The 20663-nt window shown below is 37.5% G+C and overlaps 1 long non-coding RNA gene across 7 annotated transcripts in view; it reads right to left on the reverse strand.

Annotated features, from left to right (window-relative positions):
• Window positions 1–20663, reverse strand: part of LOC110828739 (uncharacterized) — a 573656-nt gene that overhangs the window by 195574 nt on the left and 357419 nt on the right. The window contains exon 1 of one of the 7 annotated variants that reach the window (XR_015537704.1): window positions 14732–15084. The exons of the other annotated variants lie outside the window; for them this stretch is intronic. This is a non-coding gene — a long non-coding RNA (uncharacterized LOC110828739). Of the gene's footprint in view, window positions 1–14731; window positions 15085–20663 lie in introns of those variants that run through there. 7 annotated transcript variants of the gene reach the window in all.

Genomic DNA, 20663 nt, shown 5'->3' on the forward strand with positions numbered 1-20663 from the left:
GCGTGTTAAAGTGACATAAAAATCATCAATAACCTACAAAAAATAAATCAGGATGCTTCACTATTGAATCTAACACGTAACTATATTTATACTGTGGTCTTACTGCCTACAACGTCGGATTATATTTAGGGATGGTTACAAAATTTCCGGAAAAACATGTGTTTCTTATACTCTGAAAATTGAAGTAGTGGGTTCCTCCGAGACGTTGGTAACAATCTACAAGATTACATGCAGTCATAATGTAGAATTATTCCCGAGAATATTTTAAATGTCATGTGATTGTAAGTTACATAAATCCGGGCTCTTTGAAACACGATGATAAATGTTGAATTTAAATAACACGAGAAAGTTCTTTAGTAGCCGAACAATTATTATCTTATGTAGGACCACTCTCCATGAAGTTATCATCCCATCGTGTATGCCTGAAGACCGCATTGTCAATAAGAGCGTAGCGACCTTCTGCCCTGACCTGAACTATCACTACGCTTCTAACTGAAGCAGTAGATACACAGTAATTAAACACGTGAAAACCAAAGCCGACGAAACATTTCATTTTTAAGTATATAAACTGTGATAACCTGTACGTTAAATAACCTCAAGTTTAACTTAGATCAGCTCACCAATTATCTCTCTTGCTTTAAAATCGAATGGAACAAATTTCCTATAATTCGACGGATGTTGGTTTCCGGTGGGCGGTTCGCCCTGTTCCCTCGATGCCTGCAAAACACAGCAAGGTTAACACCAAACCCCCATCCCCCCCCCCCCTCAACCAAGCGGCCACCAACACCCCACCTGGTAAACGGATATGGAATGCTGGGTCTGAACATGACCACAAACAAAAACACGGCGGACATGTTAACCACTGCTAAACACGGAGAGAAACAATGTTGTCAGCTTGCCAGAAAGGCCGTAGCTTCAAAACTGGTATAAAAGGAAAGCTGAGATTGGTTTATTCTTTAACTGCGACAGGCGTTTGAAACAATTTTACCGAATGAATGCGATTCCTGATAACAACACGATCGTAAATTTTAATATAAATAAGAAATTAGTGATGCTCACAAAGCGTGTTATGACGAACGTGTTTTCTGAAGCATTTGCATGAGATTTATCGTGTGTTCGTTCGTGGCTTAAAATAATTCAGGATGAACCATAAAGGTGTATAAACTTTATAACACGGAATATTAACCTTGTTAAATATCGTGTCGTGTTTACAGGTGGTCATTTTCAATACCTATACTAGATTAGCTAATTCACTAAGTACCAATTCTGACGTATGTAATGATATGGAATGTATTCATCTATGTATTTTAGGGGCAATCTGTAGGAATGTTTCTAGGACACCCAACAACAGTCCAAAATGGGTGACTTTTAGTTGCCATATTATACGTTAAACGTGCCCGCATGGGGGGGGGGGGGGGGGGGTTATATTCCGAAGAAAATTGTAAATATCTGAAAGAAAATAAATGGCGAAATACAGTTGGATGTTTACCTTCCTGTGCTATTAAATCATTTAAATTTTAACAACATACGTTCATTTTCCGCCTTATTTATGTAAAAATAAACTACGTGTTTACCTGTTAATATATTCCGAAGTTGCAACACATGTAAATGTATTGATACAAAATAAACGGGTTCAGATGATGTGAAAGGTTTTAATCCGAATTTCGATGCCTTTTTTATTTCTTTTATATAAATTTTCTCAATTCTTCTTTCAGATTCCGGTGGCAGAACAATGTCCACTCGCCATCCATATGACAACAGGAGATATTCACGGATATATTTTAACGCAGCTGAAAATATGACGATGTATGGAACCGAAGCCTTCCTTTGAGTAGCATGTCCCCATAATCGTCAAATTTTCCCGATGGTTCGCCATATTTATTTGAATTGGTTGCCTGTCCACAAATAACTTTTCTTCCTTCTCCTCCCCCCCCCCCCCACACGAAGTAATTGACCCTACGACAAACTGCTATCAGACAAATGATTATTTACTTTACCTTCGGTTTCCGTAAAATATTCGAAATATCTGGGCCAGTAAAGCGCCTATCAGCTTTCAAAATAACTTCCATGGGGTTAGTTGAATTCATGTACCCAGTTAACTCAGAAGACCAGTGATGTAATCCGTTATATATTTGTAAATAACTAGAATTCTATGTTAATTAAATTATTTTCAATGTCAGGCGCATACTGGATCCGTTCCGAAAGATCTGCTAATACCAACACAGCATTTCTTCCGGTAGTTAACTTTCGAAAATGGTTGTCGTAATGCATAATATCGATATGTACTGATTTGTGCAGAATTATAGGACTTTCTATGAAATATTTTAAATTATTTTGTTACCTTTTTATGTTTTGCTCCATAAGAGATTATCTCTATGTACTTTTATCGATTCCATATTGAAGAGGAATTACCAGTGCCTGGTTTTATGATCTTGCTTTATAAATTTATTTTAATGTTGCACAGAATATTTCAGATGTTAAGGCAAACTACGTAATGAGGAGTTCAATACAGAATATCACTTTTCTTCTTGTAATTGTGTCAAACGGACAATTTCACCGTCCCCCAAACATCATAAATGAATATAGAGAAGCGGTGGAATGGTACTTAAGGGCAAAACAGAATGACTCAGAGATGAACCTATCGCCGTTCCACTCTGTCCACCACAAACCCCACATAGACTGACCTGGGAACAAACCCGGGCCTCTACGGTGAGACGCCGACAACTAAACGCCTGAGATATTGGAAGATCTTCGTACACGAAAGTTCAAATTTTCTTACGTTTTTAAACACGCTGAAAGGTTCAACATGAACACGATATACATTACGAAGCACGACCAAGCAAAACAGGAAATCATGCAGACGGTCAAATGACGCTCAGACCCAACCCGGACATAAGCAGTGAATATGTAGGAATTCGTTGCAACCCTTCCACCCCATTTATGCACTCCATCAAACAATCTTCCATTTATCCTCAATGAGACCCACTACCAAGATGCTATACACTGCTTCAGAGTAGTGTTGAAGACCACCGTAGTATTAAGCCAATTTTGAGGGCACTGAGACAGATTTACCCCTAATGACTTAAAACATTTAAGGTTCAAGTGTCCAGGAAAAATACATAAGGGCAGAGTAAACCTGTAAATGAACACAACAGACGTGCGCGATTTGACTTTGACAGTTACAAAAATGTTAATTTAATTTCTTAGCAATCATTATTTCCCGCAAGCTTATCATAGGCCTGATGATTTTCAATACTGTGGACCGCTTGGGCTATTCATATCATTTCTGAGAGCAGCAGAAAATAATTAATAATGACGTGGATAATAAACAAAATTATTTTACTTAAAGAGAAAACTTCATATTTGCTTTAATTGACAATAGATGTCTCTCTCCACACAAATGAGTTTGCTGTGAAGCTGTTCTTTTATCTTTGAAACAGTTTTTAGTTCAAGTAAATGCTAATTTTATAAAACATCAATTTTTAATGCCTCAGTAATTTTCATATTAAAAAGTGATAGTGGAACCACGATTCCGGAGAATTAGACGTAAATACGTTTATACGGAAAGGAAGTTTATATATTGGCTTTATTCTAAATATTTCCTTTATACATGCTTTACAATTGAGTAAAGTTTGATTAAGACTTTGCTTATTTAACTTGAATTAGTTACGCTTAAGATGGGTCTGTGGTAGCTGAATGTAATGTAAAGTAATGTAATGTAAGGTAAGGTAAGGTAAGGTAATGTAATGAAATGTTTTATAGGTAACAACAATGCCGAGTAAACAATTGACGTTTCCAAGGTAACATAACACTGCAGTTACACTTTTCCGTTCCACTTTTTGCCGAATGACACTGACCCTAAAATGTAGACGTATTTACGTCAAAAATAAACGTGGTTTGAACAGTAGAATAATGTAAGATTACAATTTTATCTATAAAAATGCATTACATTTTATTAAAATATTTTTAGCAACTCTCTGCCCTCCCGCTTACATGAAGTATATATATATATATATATATATATATATATATATATATCAATGTTCCTCAGTGGCAAAAAAGTTTGCCTTCTTGCATTGGCGAATTCCAAAATCATGTGATGGACCGCGTAAAGAAGTTTCGATAGCCACACGCGGCCTGCGGCCCACAAGTTTCAGACTCCTGTCCTACGACCCTCAAACATGGAGATCGGTCTGCTACATTACTTCCCAACCTGTCTTCATGACCCCTCTTCGATTATTCCTGCCACAGTTACAGTACGACTGCTATAGGGTTAACGCTGTCTCTCTTTGAGGATTAATTATGGTAAGAGACTTCCAGGGCTCGATGTTAAATACAGATTCGAGGTACGAAGGGAAATGAGGGCAGACTATCTCAGACATCATCAGGCCGGTCAATATGAGCGCCTTTGCTGGATGGCTTAGCGGCTGTGCTGCTTGCTTCAAAGTGCTTCGGGACTTTGCGTTTCAAACGTTTTGTTTGCAGTTGGATAACTGATAATGCAGGACGTGACTTCGCACGAATGTTCCGTCTCAGTGCCAATAAAAGGCCCGCGACCCACACTTGGTTTTGATGACCCGTTTACAAGGCAGTGTCACACAAAAGGATTACAGCAAAGGAATACTTGTTCGTGTGCTTTAGGGCAATGCCATGAGAGCGTATGACGTAGATGAGGTAAAGCTACTTGCATTCTTAACATCGTTTTCGGATGGAGTGGTGAAATTCACGCTCCGGTTGCTTTGCTCTCAGGCAAAATGTTCCTGGAGCCAATGGAAAAGAGGCTGTGTAGACCCCCAGAGTTGGTCTGAGCGTGATGGTGACGGGAACGCGTTAAGATATGCAGACGCTTCGCCCTATTTTTACCTCTAACAGAGTTAAACGCAGCTGTCACTTCCTGGTTACCGGCTGGGACTATATGACTCATCGCTAAGCGCTGTAAAGTTTTTCCCTAAACGAGTGAAGTGTCTATCCACAGAAACACAATCATATCACAGCAGTCTCTGCCGGTAATCGGGAAATGATACTTGCGTTCAACTTTATCAGTGAACACTCTATAATTCGTTAGACTTAAAATGGTTCTAAAATTTTGCGCAACGTCCCAACTTTAAAACAAAACAAAACAACAACAAAAAACATCAAAAGTGTTAGGTTAAGTGATGGTGGACCATAAACAATTTTATTTACTGTAAAACGGAAGACTTAAGGAAGAATATCATTGGATATAAAAAGCAACGGACATACGACATTCAATCTGATAAATATTTAACAAATTATGACCCAGATACAACGAGGTCCTCATGTAAAGTCCCGTTACTAGAGTCTGTATAATGTTATGACCACTCGTGATTGATCACACTGAACCTGATGTTTTGGTGTCATTTGTAAGTGGTCTCCTACCTACTCAGGAATCCCTAGAGACTGAACAAAGCCGCTATGTGCAGTTGTTGAAACCAAAGCAGTTTTAATGGTATTCTGTTCACATAGACACAGTTGTCTAGTCACCGCGGTTAAACATCGCACCTAAAACAATTCCCTGATAAACTAAAAAACATGGTTCTTCTGTAAATATGCAAATTAAATTAATTTGCCTAAAGTAAAACACAATTTAATTTTTTTAAAGGTACTGGTGACTATATGTAAGACTTTTAACAACTAATAACTGAATTATGTTGGTACAGTGGAATGATTCTCATAGTAAAAAGTAATTATTTCCTGAAACAGAATTAACAAACTGATCTTTGCGATGCACAAGTTTTGTGTTTTCTGAAATGGGAACCGAATTCTTAAATATAATTTGGACGAGCTGTTTTACCAAATACTGCCCTCCCAAAATTAATACAAACAATCGACCAATGCAACCCTGCTCAAATTCTTCCTTTAATCGTAACTTAAAACCACCCATTTCTCATCACGTTCTGTTTTCTCAGATAATAACACTTTTCTTTCTGAAGGCTGTCTTATGGGTTGTAGCGCCGTGTAGTGTGGTAGAAGTTTATCAGCGTTTCATAGGTCCTTGCTGCCTCTATCATCAGGGCGTTGACTGATCGCTACAAATCAGAAGACAGCCATCTTCAAACTGACCGCCGTCAAACCTCAAATCCTAAACGTGACTTTGTCTTCAACTTAACTTTACAAGAACGAGCGAGCAGTTTACGTTAACTACCTCAGCCGGAAAAATTTTCTGCTCACTGTTAAATGTTGTCTCCCACTCCTATATCTCTTTGCATTTTCTCTCTGACTCTTCGGCTTCAAGGTAATAATGAGTCTTCAATTACGTATTTATTTATTTATTTATATACACATACAAACACACAAAGAGAGATCAAAAACACGGAACACTGCGAAGAGAATTGTAAGCTAAAAACACGTATATATGATATTTATGAGTTTGTCTACAGTAAAACATCGATGTCACAAGACTTCTGCTGTTGAGAAACATAACATCAATTAGTTTCCCGAGTTCGATCACTATAGTTGTCAGAGAAACAACCGAGGAGACACGTTTTTTCGACTACCCGCAAACCCACTTTCATTACATTACTGTGTTTATGTGTGTGTGTTTACTCGAGGTAATTTCTCTACAGCACGTCCCTAGTGTTTGTTCAGCTCCACACATTAGTTGTGCCAGTTAACTGATGTGAATCGTCGACAGGTCTCTCCGGGACAATTTCTAATCTACTTTGTTTGTTTATGACCTAAGAGTCCGTTGGTCTGAATCAACTCTAATGGCTCACAGCAAATACGAACCGCTTTAAACAAAATATTCCTCTGAATTGGAATAAAACGAATCAAGGAGCTTCCTTTCAGATACATGCCAATTACATACTAGGGTTATCACCTCTGTCTAGTTAGGCGTGGTTTACCCTAAATTATTAAAAATATTAAGAAGTTCTGGACAGACAAGTGCAACATGGACGATCACAACAGACAGCCCTCGTATACCCTATATAAAACATACTACAGTAAAGGCAACGAATTAAATGATACAAGTTAGAAGTTACTTTCGAAACTATCGAAGTGCATGACATCCAGAATCTCAAGACTAGACACAGTGATGACTTCCTGCTTCCTGTAGTAACAGACGCAGTCACATAGTTACGGAAGTAGAAAGTTTGTGGCTGTTAAATCAGATGTGTATTTCTAGCAACAACCCACAAATAGTCTGTCTCTGAAGCATAAAATCCGGATAATAACACAGACTAGAGTGCCCAAACCGCATATAGGCGAGGACGTATCAATGGATCTGTAAACGTATTTAATCAACTCCGAAACGATTTCTTCCAACAGATTTACGAGGCGCGTCCACAAAGTAAGTTTCCCACTCGTCCCACAGCTAGCAAACCTTATATTGCTCGAAGCGACTGTGCGTACGTGATAGAGCAATGACGTAGCATGGCGCATGCACTAACGGCACTTCCCGCGTTCTCACAGTAGCATCGTTGCAGCTGTTGAAGATGGAGGTTCTTATTCCAGCTCCCGCCGACTGTGAAGTGCGGTCAGTGATAACGCTAGGCCGCACACGGCTCGACGGACAGCAAGACTCCTGCAGGAGTTCAGCTGGGAGGTGTTTAATCATTCACCCTACAGCCCGGACCTCGCTCCCAGTGATTTCCATCTTTTCCTACACCTCAAGAAATTCCTGTCCGGTCAGCGTCAGCGTTTTGAGAATGACAGAGAGGCGGAGATGGTTGTCACACAGTGGTTCTAATCCAGGCGGCAGACTTCTACGACACAGGTATTCAAAAGTTGGTCCCACGGTATGACAAATGTCTCAATTCCGGTGGCGAATATGTTGAAAAATAGCTGGACACTTGCTGTATCTGTTGCAATAAATATTTCCATGAAATTGTGTTTTGTTTCTGTAAACGGCCCCAGGGAAACTTACTTTGTGGACGAGCCTCGTAGTTTACATTTGGTTTTTGGATTGTACCCTAGTGAGTGTTAAATAGGCTCCCTCTCACAACGCCATAACGGGGGATAGAAAAGTCGGTAGCTAAGAAATAAGAACGACAGATGGCTGATAATCATTACTTTGCCTCACTGTAGATACCAGCGTCTTAAAATTTACTGATCTACATTCTAAAATAACCAAGGAATATCTCAGATAAAATAATGTAGATTCTATGGACGGAACTTTAACATTTTTGTTAATTTAAACATGGCTGCCTTCTGGGTTATAACACCATGTAGTCTGATAGAAGTTCACCACCATTTTAGAGGTAAATGCTGCCTTCATCATCAGGGTGATCGCCATGAAACTTCTAAAACGTTGGTAAACATTTCTACCAGAATACACGATATCTAACTTACTCGCCGCTGTGACAATCTCAAATCCTACATTTATTATTAAATTTTGGTCTATTCTTGGTTATTTATTGATGATTTATAAAGCTCAAACTACCTGTTAGAATCGTTCGTTGAAAATAAAATAGGGAAAAAGTTGGTAGAACTGAAATTTTAAGATACAACTCCAGCGTTTACATGGAGGACCCGATAAAAAAATTAAAATTTCAAAATATCCCATCTTAGGGTCAGGATTTGCTCTCAGGACCACATAATATAGGAAATGAGTCCTAGTAGCTCAGCAGCAGTCTTGTGTAGGTACCAAATTTAAAACAAACACAAGCCATGCGCTATTTGTTTGGCTGAGTATTCTAAACGCCCATTCACTTATCTCTCTACACAGAAGCAATTTAACTTGCTACGTCTGTTTGCTTTGTTTTGTTAACTGGAAATGAGAACATTATAGTAGAGGAAAGTTCGGCAGCAAAGCGGCTGGTTATTTCGTCCAACAAACTAAGCGACAATCGGACAACTTCCGCTACACATTAAAAATGATTTTAGAAGATGACATAAGTGGGTTTATATGTCGTATTGTTCTTGGCATAAACCAGAGGGAAACTGATAATACGACTTAAGCACACAGGGCCATTTTATGTTAATTAAATGATATATTCGTAATGCATAGTTCATGGATACTGACTTATTTTCATGAAATTCGAGAAGTAGGTTTTATTTCAGATCCACATATTATGCCCGAGATTAAGTTATAACCGAACGTCATGGTTGGCTGTTTATCATTCCTGCTTCTTATCTCTCACATACGTGATTGGATTTTCGGAGCTGATGCAAATATCCTGATAAACGTTTTTAGTGGTATCTTCAATCAATCTAGAAAATCGTGATTCACATGAACGAAAACACGAGAATTATTGTTATTACACAATTTCAAAACCGTTAACGTACATTCCAAACACTGAAAATAACAAAATTTCCCAACGTTTTGTATAAATACCTTACGAGCCATTATTATCTTCAGGGAAGAAAATTAATAATTAGTTTTTGATAGCAAATATTCAGGACAATACTTTGACTCAGAGAAATCGAAATTTTACGATATAAAATGACGAGAAACTGTTACATAGGATCACATATTACTGTTATGACAGGCAACTTTAACCGTACACGAATTGCTAACCTTATATAATAATATATTATTTATTTGTAGATTATTTAACGATGCTGCTAGTTGCTCAGAATATATGACATCCAATGTCTAACAAATAATAAACTTGAAATGATATAGAAGGAAGTGGTCAATGATTAATTCAAGGTACAAACACAGAATTTTCACAGAGGGCTGAGGAAAACCACTTAGCTTCATTAATAATAGCAGAAGTCCGGGTTGAAATTTGAATCCGAGACTTTCGAATACGAAGCAGGAGAGTTACCAAAGGTCCAAGGCTCGATAAGAGTGAATAAAAATCGAAGAAAGACGCGAAATAGGAAAATTTCTTTTTTATTTACACCAGTTTTCAAATGCGGTAACATAGAATACACGTCGGTTTCATGTTTCGGTCTGAAACCAGATAAATGGGAGAGACGGGAATTGAAAAATACATAAAAAGGGACTTCGTATCTTATTGTTCACTTAGCAGAGTTTATTGTTTGTTGTGGGATACGCACCGGCTATGGCGGGAATAAGAAATTCATCTTAAATATTGGATGGAAATTCTCAAGGGATAAAACATCACGATAGATTTAGGTACAAATAAAAATATAACACTGAAACAGGCTGTTAGTTTAATATTTTGTAAAGTAGTGAAGTAGTGTAAATCTGTTCAAGAAACGGAGGTTCAGGACCCACAGGAAGAGAAATAGTTCTTGCGGACAACATTAGCGACCGACGTGCATCTAGGAGCAGGGCAGATTTTAATCGCAGTGCTGAAACTGAACTAGAAAAGTCTCTCGGATACCGAGTAGGAATTCAAAGACCCACAGTTTCCAGAGGAGAAGGGCAGTATTTGGAACCACGATAAACTTGGATAAGAAATAAAAAAAAGAACAAAGAAAATCATAAAACGAAAGCAAGAAAACACATATATGTTCGTCTTCAAAGGCGATGTTGAGAAACGGTGAATATAAACAATACAAAGCTACTAACTTCTTCGTTCAGTTTAGCCGCTGCCATCAGCAGGGATTTTGCATTCTGTTTGATTCATTATGTCACATACGGTCGCAGGCCATTTAATTGTCACTCGTGTATTCATAAGACGTACAACAAGACAGCTCCATTGACGGGATGCACTAGGCAGAAACAACATTTGTCACCCGATTTTTGGTGTCAGAGAACATAGGGATATGCTAGTAAACTTTACGGAAGAATCACATTCTACTCTAATAATCCTACTTGATGAAAACATCTTACAAACAGATACCTGTCTCAAAAGGCAAGCGAACGAGTGTTGGTGCTGTGCATTCTTGGTTACCATGTGTTTAGATGAAGGACGAGACATATCATCCATCCATCTATTCAAGCTGCCTTTCAAAAACTAGCTAAATAAAGGCAGAATTGGAGGAGCTAGATATATTGACCTGAAATATGCAATCTTTATTGTTATAGTGATAATATAACGTCCCTCCATAACACAATAAAAAGTTGTTTTATTAAAGTAAAAATCGACCATAGATCTACAAAATAACCTACGGATAACAGTCGAAATTGCATCTAAAATTAGCATAAATCATATAAATAATAATTAAAGAATAACTTCAAATTAAAAAAAAATGTTATTTAAAAGGAATAAAAATCTTGTGGAAATCACAAAATATTCTTCAAAACAAGGAAATTACTTAGAGAAAGAAGACGTTTTAAAAACTTACAAAATAGCCTCTTAATTTCTTTCTTGATAAAATAATGATTAAAAGAATAAGTAAACAGGAAACAAAGTGGAACTTTCGCAACATACTTATTTCTTTTCGTGGTCAATTAGGTGCGTGACCACTTTTCTGAGCGCATGGACTGAGTTTGACCGTGTAAATTAATTCAGTGAATTTTTGTTTCGATTCACACCTCTCGTTTGTCAGGCCTGCGTCTTTTGTTGGTACTCCTGCAATATGTTTTCATAGCGTTAGAACCAGTAGCGGTCTTGAGTTAAAAATGAATTTTGTTTCAAAATATTTTACGCTTCTCTAATGTTTTGCTCGTGAACTGTATAAAAAGAATCACCCCACCTGTTAATAACCAGTGCGTCAGAAAATTGCTAAATCATTAATTATCATGAAGAGTTGGGTCTATAGACCCCTTTAGCTTTAAATGAAACCGAGGTGCACTACTAAATAACACAAATGAAGTGTCAGTTGCAATGTGGTGGCTTCTGCTATTTCAAGTATCTTTAAAAGCACCTAATTAAAAGCTGTGTTTTGTTTCTGCAAAGATTGGATTTTAAATGGTACGTGTAATTACAGAACACTGCACTCCAACCCTTTCACTCTGTTCATAATACTTATCGCGCTGAAAACGTAGAGGGTGGGAGAGAGGCTTGGGGTAGATGCACTTTAGTCACAGAACAATGCTTTTGTTCACAGAGATTAGAAATTGACGTATAACTTTGTTATAAAGGAGTTAATTTGAGTAATGTATTACTTGAAGGTGTATACAGACCATGTAGCAGGTTAACAGATTACGTAGGTGTTTAGAGCACTTCATCTACATTTATTCGGTGAAAGAATCTGTTATCGTTTCTACCAACGTCTCCTCTTCCTCAAATTTTGTTACTGCAGGAATTCCAAAAATCTAACACCGTGGGGAACAGTCCTTATTGAGATTTTTACAGGTTTTGAACTTACTTACAATTACGTGTTTGTAAAACCTGTAGGTTCATAACCATTTTCAGAGGATACCACCAATAAACGCTAAGCCAGATGATTCCAATCAACGGTCTTCCCTAATTCTATCTACATAACGTTTAATGTTATTCTCCCATTTACGTCTTCATTTATTCCATTAAAAATTGTAAGAGTAAAATACAGAATTAATTTCGTCTTCAACGAGTCCTAAATGTTCTGCCCATCTCACCTTTCTTGGTGCGTTTAATAATATTTGGCGATAATGCATATTAGGACGATTTTAATTATGTGACACATTCGGCCGTTCTGATAATTCCATTTTGTTTAAAATATTTTCCTCACAACACTGTTTTCAACTACGCTTGACCTCTGTCCCTTGCTTAGGGCGAGAGGTCAAATTTCGCACATATACAAAACGAAATGTAAAATTAAAGTTATTAAAATTAATACTACAGGAAGAATATGTAGTTTGCAAGTACTTACGTACTGTTTTAAATAGTTTTACAGATTTTAAAACAAGTTTTTTGAATTCATTGTAAGGACTGTGGTGGAGATTTTGCAAGTCAGACAGGGAGATATTTTATAGTCAGATGTGTCAACCTTATACATTACAGAATGGCTCAAAACGATGTACACACAGCAGCAGCTGTCAAGGCCACTTGTCAGTCAGTTTCTCACCGCTGTCAACAGCGCCACAAAGCCAACAGTGGTCATTTTGAACACCTAAGCCAGATTTTCTAATTCACTAAGAGCCAATGATGACGTATTTAATGGTTTAGTTTATGAAGATGTAATTGTTTAAGTCACTGAATGTGTGTATACATCTTTGTGTGACACCTGTACAACAGACAAGTGTTCGTTTATTGGTCGGTGGTCATTTTTAGAAACAATGTTATGAACTACGTTGGTATTAGACGGTTTATATATCTTGGAGTGTCTGAGAAAAACTTCGGTGTTATTTAGGATAACAGTTGCAAACCAGAAATTTTCTATTATCATTCTGGTAAGATAATGCTTTGTGTGAAAAGATGTTCTGTTCGAGTTTTAAAGAAATTTATTCTCAGCGTTACACACTTGTACCACTCTGTCATCAAGCGGAACTCCACTGAAGCCAGAGAGACTTTTTTTTCCGAATCGTGCTTCAATGGAGCATAAAGCGATAGGTTTTAAGTTCCATGGCATTCAGAAGAGAAAAAAAGAGAATAGCGATGCTCTGCCTTCTTGCAGCCGCGGCTGTTGAAAGAGCAGAGAGCATATGAAGACATATGAAAGTGCCAGAGATTAATGGCTCTTAGGTTTCATTCTGAAATTCTATAGTCAAGATGGCTGAGCTCTCTCCGTGGTGTGTATTGTGCAAACGCTGGAGAAATCATTCACTTTTCGAGATAAATCGATTGCTACGCCCTGTAGGTAAAACGAAGCTGTGTTGTTAACTACAAGTGGTGGTGTACAATTATCTATCCTAACACTGAATATAATGGAAACAATTTAAAAACATGGGAATCAGAATATGTAATAAACCCAATATCCTCGAAATAGGAGCTGAGCGAGATAGACGTATTGCCTTATAATTCAAAATACATCCCTTCACTCCAACAATGTGTGGAACAAGTGTATTTATATTCTAAATTATATATATGTATATAAAGCTTTGACCCAAGAATTCAACTTCGTGGGCTTAAAATATACTTTTGAATACGTATCAGAAATCTAAACTTTTCAAAACTAAGTTGAAGTAGTGTCCAATATCGTTCCAGAAATTGTTTTAGTTAATATCCTAACTTCGTCACTGAACAAGAGAAGTTGAACCTACTAGTTGCTAAAATCTTGTTAACCTGGTCCATCTTTGGAACAGTATGTTACTTCCAAAAGTCTCGCCCCGGCCTCATTAACGTAAATGAGTACCCATGACATGGTCTCATCCTCAGTCTCTCAAGGTCAATGCTGAAGTGAAGTCTTCCGAAAGGTTATGTCTGTCTTATACGGCATTCTGATCTATAAAGTCTTCATGACAAATCTTGTCATCTGATTCGCCGCTGTACATGACTTATGTAGTTAAAACAGAATAATAAATTTACCTAAGAGTTAAAGCAATATTAGTCAATCTACGTACATGTGCCTGGATTTATTTAATTTTTTTCTTTGCCATATCTGATTGATATATTTCTCTACGTACCCTCTCTTTTTATTTCTTGTATCTTTTGACTCGTATTTTCTCTTATTTTTTTAGTTTCTCTACCATTTTTTATTTAAAATATCGTTATTTGCTATTTTCAATCTTGGAGGCGTGGGAGAATGAAATTTACAAAAAAGTGCATGCATATCACCATGTGTCTGTCCGTCTATCCCTACCCATGTAACAACTCAGAACGGATGAACTGGTTTTTGTGGAACCTTATAATATCCTCCAATTTTTGTTGAAATTGAATAATAGTAACAATCACTTTAGAAGAAAGCGTTTCTGGTCGTAGAAGCAACTGGGTGGGAAACACACGCTTTGAAAATCCTCAGGGGGTAAATTCTCGTGTGGGGGAATCCAAAGACAGTCACGCAACTGTAAAAAAATTCTCCGTGATCCAGACCGCCAAACTTATATACATACCTCGCACATGCGCTGATTGTCCTGAAGAAACACAGGAGTTGGTGCTACAATTCTCAGGGATTAAATGTCAAATTCTGGTAAACCCGCTAAAATTGTTTCACTATAGTTTATTCCCCAACTTGATTTGTTTTCTGTATTCTTTCACACACAAACACATAATTTCTTCATTTTCCCTTCCTTCTTCCGTTTTTTATTTCCTTTGTCTTTTTGTTGTAGACTACATATCTCTGTCGCTTATTCGCTCTCAACCTCTCCTTCCACGACACTGAACTTGCTATCCGTACACAGTGGCCTCAACATACCTCCGAGCCTGGATCACTGTTACAAAGACACACAAATACGTGGAAGGGAGAAAAAAAAACGTGAAGCGATAGCGCACACAGAGATAATCCGTTCCTTCTTTTATGCTATCGGATGTGAAATTATTAAGTTTAAGCTGTAGAACAAGCATGCGCAGGTTAAGTCGTATGCCTGTATTTCTTTTGTTTTGCAGTTCTTTAGTTTATAAACTAGAGTACGGTGTAAACGCCAGTGAACGAAAATGCCACCGACTGTGTCTAAGTTAAAAGGTGAAAAATGTTTTCGTTTACAGAACACATGCTCAGACTCTTTGCTATCTTACCCCTTCCTCTCTGTCAGTGACGTAGCTGAAGCTCGTAGTTTTTTCTCACGCACTGAAAGTGGCATGCCCGTCCGAAGCTGCAATACCTTGGCCGAGCTACGTTGATCAATTCTTTAGCAGGGAAATTTAGATGACTGTAATTTGACAACTCTCGAATAAACACCTGGACACTGAAAAACTCGTAATACGACACTACACCTCTCCTACCGATTTATTTTTGGTCGCGGAGTCTTGTCTGTCTGAACATACGTCAATCTTCAACCCAACTGTATAGCAGGCAAAGTAGGATTATTAACTGTTAAAGATGACATTTTGAAGCTGCCGTCTTATTATTTATTGCAAAGATTTATTTTCTTATACATACACAAAACAAACACAAACACAAAAAACACACACACACGTACAATGGCCACAAAATTATTACGGAAAACACGAACATTTTCGTTTCGTTCACCTTTTCTCGTACTGATAGCATTTGTGCTTTAAGAGCGTCAGGTGAAAACTACAGTCCATACAACTAAAGCAGACCGCTGGTTATCAGTGAGCATTTAAGCGTGGTTTATATAAAATGCAAATAACGCAAAATTTTCTGCAGAGAGTACCGTACAGAAATATCGTTTGTTCATGGTGTTGATTCAAGAAGTACAAACAAAGGATCGTTTTAGACTCTTTTGTGGTGTATGCATTGAAAGTGTGAACACTGCATTCACTGATGACTAATTTAAAACACTTAAATTGTGCGAATAAAGAGGATTTTATATCTAAAATCTTTATACCGCGTTTTAAGGCAACAGATAAATTAAATCTTCATACAGAAATTAACCACTAACAATTAAATCAAGTTATCCATTGGCAAGGAAAATAAAGAAAATTAATGACTCTCTAACTTCTGGGAGATAATTATGGTTCCAATCGCCCTGATGATGGAACTAACAAGCACATCTGAAACATCAAAAAATTCTACCAAATGACACGGCGTAATGTATTTTAATCTTCATCTGTACAACAGACGAAATGAGACTAAAATAAAAGTACCTCTGTGTTTAAGCACCAGGACATTAAAGAACATGGAGGAGCAGTGGAGGAAAAGCTCCAAGCATTCTTAGCCCCTGTAGAATAAAATAAAAAACGTAACTAAAATTACAGGTCTCATTGAACCCTAAAAATGGTCAGTATTACCCACGCTTACATAAAAGAAATTCTCCGTTCTGGCGATATTAACATAGAATGAGGGATGTCAAGTTCTTTCGGTGGTAATCTGGGATGTTACGCGGTATATCCTAGTAGATACTGGTCGATGTCTCTGAAACGTCGATCTTTTTCCACCAAAATACACGGCGCAAAATCCAAGACAAGTAATATAAATACAGTATAGTTCACGCCGAGCATGTGAATCCATTCGTGTGGTACATATTATACCTCTTAAGTCAGTGGTGTTCAACCTGGGGTACGCGTACCCCCCGGGGGTACGCGAAGACATCTTGGGGGTACGTGAAATTTAAAAGAATATTATTTTATGATAAACACTGAATAATCAGTAATGTAATCTATTTAATTTATTTTAGATGTAGATTATATAATATGTATAACTTGAATTATAAACCAACAAATTTGGGGGTACAAAGTTGAATTGAAATTATATCTGGGGGTACGCGAACAAAAAAGGTTGAATACCACTGCCTTAAGTGAATGAGGAATATCTGAGAAAGCAGAGACTAAATAATTGAGCAACTCACGTGTCCTGTCAAGGTCATTCGTTTACTTCCCCTCCTGGCTCGTTCTGTCCACCATTCTTCCACTCATCCTGACTAAACGGATTACTACGGGGCTTGTATGAGCTGTTCCTTCCCTAGGAGAGCCATTCGTTTGAAGCCAAATGTCGGGCGGAAAAACGCGAAAGGTCAGACGAGGATAGAGCCACATTATTTCACACCTTGTAATATGATAAACTGTCACATGGAAAAAACGGAGATCAGATTTAATTCAGAGAAAGTTTCCTATCCCACAGTTTTGAATCTTTTGTCTTCCTTTCTGCGTCAAATTCTGGAAAGAATTTTAATTTACTTTGAAAAAGTGTGAAACTTGGTCTCCCACGTTAAGAGAAAAACATAGCTTGGGGGTTTCTAAGATCAGAGTGCTTAAGGCAACATTGAACATATCAGGAATGAAGTGACAGTAGTCTACAAAAATTAGTATAAATGATTACCACTTATTATAAAGTAATTCTGATGTACTGATAAAGGAAGAGATTATCGGGCCATGTGGATCGCATTTAGAAAATAAGAAATGCATACAAAACTTTGGTTGGAAAACTTGAAGGGAAGAGGTCACTCAAAGACCTAGCAGTAGACGGAAATCTAATGTTGGTATGGATGTTCAGGAAATATGGCTGTTAAGTTGAGCTGGATTAATGTGGCTCAGGATATAGAACTATGGCAGACTCTAATGAAAATGGCAATAAACCTTTGGATTCCACAAAAGTGGGGGAATTTCTTGACTAAAAGGGCCTTTTGAAGAAGTACTCTGGAGTTAGTTTCGAACTTCTTCTAACGAGCAACATATCGTTCTAGAGAGATATTTAGAGAGAAGAAAGGTACAAAGTTCATCCACTAATTTTAACCTCTTCTGCAGATGGAGAGATTAGTCAGCTTCAGGCTGTGGGAGCTTTTATTCCGTGGGAAATAAACCTACTGGCTACAAGTCAGAGAAAATTAAACAAGAACGTAAAAAATCTTGTCAAAAGAAATCTAATTTTGTATCAAACATTTGCTTATTTGATTCAAACAGTTACTTCGACTTCTCTGGCAGTCAAACTAGGAAATATCGAATAGTTTACTCAGTATCGAAAGCTACTGATAGGTCGAGAAGTCTTCATTTAGCCTCCAATAATCGATACAGTCCTGTGACTCACCAGTGTCTCTCACGTTACTGAAATCCATTCTCACGTGATCAGCAGTGACTCATGGGAGACAACGTATAGTAATTTATTTCTCAAATGTACCGATGGTCAATGTTGGATAAGATGAAAACACAATTCTTCGTTATTTGTACGAAGTACATAGCGAGAACGCTTATGGGCTGGACGTGTCTGTCCGTTCGTCTGCCCAGTGACTCAGCTGGTAAACGACAGGGTGGATTTTGATGAAATTTGATGTGGAAGTTTTGCCATTCTGCACGACTTCAAAATTGTATCTTCTAATATCAGACGTGCGTTGATAACAAAAGGATGGATGAGGAAAATCTTGAGGTATAACTATCGGCCATGGAGGATTTTATACATCTAAATGCACGCTTCAAATAAGGTATGAGATAAGTTTGTTCCGGTACTAAATACGCTTTCCAAGCTTTTTAAGAACTCGTCCACTTGCACAAGGTATTATTACACATTGCCTCGAATTGTGTTGTATTTCGGTGAGAACACTGCGAAGCGTACCTTTTGTACAAACACAGTTCTTCTCTCTTGGTGAGAACTTTGCGGTACAACCTGTAACCCAGATCCATTCCACCTGGTGCAACTAGTCGGTCACACAGTAAATCCTACGTAATGGTGTTGGAGCTATTTAGAAGTAAATACAGGATTTTACAACCCAAAATCTCGGTTACACTCCAATTACTCTCAGGGTGAGAGCTTAGTCGGGTTACGTGGTATTAAGTAACCGAAGTACGGCCACCGAGCGGCAGTTGTCATGCACTAGTGGCCGATAGACCCCTCACAAATCACCTTCCCCACAATGGCCGCTGTCATATGAAAAGCATTACTGCGTGTAATTATTGCCACAACAATGTTGTAAGAAAATGAACAAGCCCACAAGGTGTTCCATTGATAATGATCCAGGTTGAACTAGAATTAATTTCGGATTGAGATTTAAGGCTTTCACGACAGTGAAAATTTTGTCAATTGGATTATGGCGCTGTGTAATCTTGTACGTAGTCGACCCTGAACATGGAGGCAATAGGTTATTCCGAAGCGTTTGTATCTACCCATAACACTACAACGAGTTATAACAAACAAGACCACATTATAATAGTTTATTTATTTACTTCATTGGTTGGTTAATTGTGTAGTTAGTACGGTAAAACCTTCTACGTTATTACCGATTTTTTTAAGATGGACCATATTTTTTTTACACCAATTCCACATTACGTTTATACAAATTTAACATGATAATTTTATCCGCCTACTTCATATCTGCAATATTTATTCCTCTACCATGTTTGTCGTAATTTAAACAAATCATTTAAAAATGTTGACAAAGAAACTTACTATAATTAATAATTCTTTGTGGTTATTTAACCATTTCATATAGTTTAATTTCATCATCCAATCTGTGGTTTCACCATAACCTAAAAGAACATATTTAAAATTTTCCAACTTGTTTCTCGTGAGACAAAGTCCTCTTGTAGCCTCCCTCTGTAACAGTTCATTTTCGATACCGCTAGTCGTACCTATCGTCTCAAATATCTTGCCTCATTTAATGTATTTTTCTCACCCCGAGGCACATTTCACAATGAAGTAATAAAGTTGTGAACCATCCTCAATATTCTAGGGAAATGTTCCGTCTCCAACGTTGCGTCTGCATCTTATAATGCAATTCTATTCGTGTATCTTAGCTGATCATCACCTTGCAGTGTAAATTCCTCCTCAGGTGTGTGTACCACCCAGTTGACAGTTCCAGGACACATTATAATCTCATATCACCACAAAACGGTGAATCCTAAGTTTATAACTAACAAGTAATCTCAGAGAGTTGACAATAACTATCCACCGAATTGGGAATTTCAAGCAGGGTTAATAAAAATCCTTCTAATAGCGTATGAAATATTTTCTTTTTAGATTTCTGCTACTTCTGACATTTATGAGAATGCTTATTTACAAAGCAAGATGTTACAGTTTTATCTAGTTTGAAAATTTGAGGCGGAAGATGAAAATTTCTCACAGTCGTGACTTTGGTTTCCATACCAAAACATATTATTGTTCTTGAATAAAAATGTCAAATTCGGGGCCTCCTTGGACATTGTTCTCTCACGATTTGGGGCCCCAAATATAACAATTTCCATAAATATGAAGTCCCATATTCCCGTTAAATTTCTGCTTGTTTACTGCTTTTTAAAGTGTCACATACAATAAGATGAGATTTTTAGTTAAATTTTCATCTGCGTTCGCCTGTGGGAAAATAAAGGAACGTGTATCTTAAGCGTAAGCTTAGGGTTAGTAAACGTAAATTATGATTTTTACCACCCATGTGATCGCCTACCGAAGTCATCTTTCTTTTAAGCGACATTTAGTGAGCACTGATTCTGACATCCTGC

Source organism: Zootermopsis nevadensis, unplaced genomic scaffold, assembly GCF_977971745.1.
Source record: "Zootermopsis nevadensis isolate Lab colony 2312 unplaced genomic scaffold, Znev_1.0 Znev_ptg000029l, whole genome shotgun sequence".
NCBI lineage: Eukaryota > Metazoa > Arthropoda > Insecta > Blattodea > Termopsidae > Zootermopsis > Zootermopsis nevadensis.